The following is a 2,465-nucleotide window of genomic DNA, read 5'->3' as shown; positions in this document are numbered from 1 at the left end:
AACATTTCTTATTCTATGGAACAAAAACAAACAGTAAAACTAAAACACAGATCTCTTAGCTTCCTATTTCATGAACCAGATGACTGAATGACCAAGCCTAACTAGTAGCCAGAACCCCAGTTAACCCTCCGTAACACAAACTTTAACCACACGACAGGAACTCTTTCAAACTGAGTGAAAATCATAAATGGATCCATAACTTTACATCAATTTACTATGTTTTGCCAATACCTGCATTTACATTTAGAACGAATGATGTCATAGAACCAGCATCACACCAGTTCCAGGTGTCTCCAAGGAGACAACAGAACTTCAGTTGTGTTTGCTAAAATACACACTTTGAAACATACTGTAACACTTAGTTAACATGTCTGGTTTAGTTGAAGAATCGGCTAAGGTAAGTTTCAGGGTTTAATGGTGGGATGGCACCTGTGCTTTTTTCCCCCAACCGCTAGAATATGATTCGCACCAAACCCAAAAGAAATACTGCACAGTTCAGGAACTTCATCAACCTAGCAACTGTAAAATAAGCTTACAAACAACTGAATTGAAATGCCAAAAAGTTCAGAGAAAGGCACAAACTATGTTTACTTGGGGTTTACAAAATTAAAGCTAACTAAAACTGTAATGATAAACAATCTTGCTGCCAATGGACAGAGAAATATCATGTTTTTTGAATAATGTATTATTTGTTATATAGGAACCCAGTATAAGGGAATCCCTTGCGATCCTGTCTGCAGAGATAAAGGTAAGTCTTTTTTTCTCTTTAGCTCTGTCACTCCAAGAAATATAATGAACATAAATATATTTGCCAATCTTTTCATAGTAATCCAAACAACTCTGCGTGCATCTGACATTTGTAATATTTATCTACCGCAGTATTGTACCTTGAAAGAAAACTGATTGGAAATGTCATGTACTCTATGGTTTCTATTGATGTCAAGTGGCAAATGTTGACTGGTGATGTTATGTGAATCTTGGGAATGGTCATTTTTCAATCGAGTCTATGTTTCTCAGAATTTGAGACAGAGAGGTCAATCTCTGCAATCCGAGCTGAGGGTATTTCTTGGAATGGAAAGGTAAGAGCAACGTGTTCTTTGATATTCTCTTAAGACTCTTCGCCAGATTTTACGATGAAAAATGTAAATAATAATAACAAACATTATTTTATATAGTGCCTTGAAAGGTGGCTTCTTTACAGAATGACAAAACCAACTACAATAAAAAATACACAAGATATGCATGATGACAATACACAGTTAGAGGAGACAGTAGATGGTCATTGTCAGTGTATCCTGAAGGAAGTTTTCCAATTTTTTGGAACGGGGTAAAAGAGGCCACCTCTACTAGAATCTTTGTCCTAACCAAAAATGTAACAAAGTATAATAATAATATTAAAAATAAAAATAATAATAAACTTTATTTATAGAGCACCTATCATAAAAAAGTGCTTTGGTGCTTTAAAAAGCAAGCGTAAAAATAAAATATTAAAATTGAGAGATATACTTTCAGTTGTCAAGGAAAATACAGCAATACAGTAAAGCAACATACATGTCAATTAAATAAATAAAAATTAGGAAAGTCGTAATAAAATAAGAACAATTAAAGAGAACTAAAAAAAGAAACAGAAATAGAAAGAACAAAGAACCACTTTAACTAAAAGCAACACTTTCAAATGTTTTTTAAAACAATGTACCGAGCTTGACTGCCTAATAAAAAGTGGAAGTGAGTTTCATAATTTAGAAGCATAAAAACAAAAAGCAGCCTCTCCACTCTTTCTGCATTTCACATGTGGTATTTGCAGTAGGCCAGTATGTGCAGATCTCAGGTCACGTATAGGAACATATGAAGACATACATTCAGTAAGGTACAGACGTGCTAGGTCGCTTAAAGCTTTAAAAACAAGTAAAAGAACTTTCAAATTTATCCTAGATAATACAGGTGACCAGTGAAGTTTTTTCAAAACAGGAATGATATTCTCTTTCTTGTATTTGTTAGGATCTGTGCTACTGCATTTCGAACAAGTAGTAAGGGATTTATTGTTTTCTTGGGAAGCCCACAAAACAGAGCATTATAATCATATCCACATCAATGTGAGCAATGGAGAAGTCAAATTAATGTGTCTACATATCATCTAGTTCTATCCCAGGGAAGAGGGCTGTTGCCTACACAGACGACAAGACACAAAACGCTCAACTGTGCAAAACACGCATAAGGACATCAGTCAGGAGGAACAAGGTAAAGTGTTTTTACTTCTTCACCATGGTCATGTAGTTTCACTCCAAGCACTGTCTTATGAAATAACTGTGGAAACGACCTCCCCAACATTTTGGGTTGTTGCATTTTGCTTCAATGAATTTTAACCTTTTCTTTTAGACATTAAGAGGAAGGACACATTCACCCTTGGTAGAGATTCAGTTGTTCTACGAGATGTCAAGGTGAGAATTAACCACTTCAAGCATAAG

The 2,465-nt window shown here is 34.9% G+C and overlaps 1 long non-coding RNA gene across 1 annotated transcript; it reads left to right on the top strand.

Annotated features, from left to right (window-relative positions):
- The first annotated feature begins 698 nt into the window (after nucleotides 1-698).
- LOC138226256 (uncharacterized) lies at nucleotides 699-2,181 on the top strand. Its single transcript, XR_011184446.1, has 3 exons — nucleotides 699-748; nucleotides 1,018-1,079; nucleotides 2,139-2,181. It is a non-coding gene; the product is annotated as an uncharacterized lncRNA (long non-coding RNA).
- The last annotated feature ends 284 nt before the right edge of the window (nucleotides 2,182-2,465 follow it).

Source organism: Lepisosteus oculatus, unplaced genomic scaffold (genome assembly GCF_040954835.1).
Source record: "Lepisosteus oculatus isolate fLepOcu1 unplaced genomic scaffold, fLepOcu1.hap2 HAP2_SCAFFOLD_116, whole genome shotgun sequence".
NCBI lineage: Eukaryota > Metazoa > Chordata > Actinopteri > Semionotiformes > Lepisosteidae > Lepisosteus > Lepisosteus oculatus.
The sequence above is the reverse complement of the archived record's forward strand: the minus strand, read 5'-3'. Positions and strand labels throughout refer to the sequence as shown.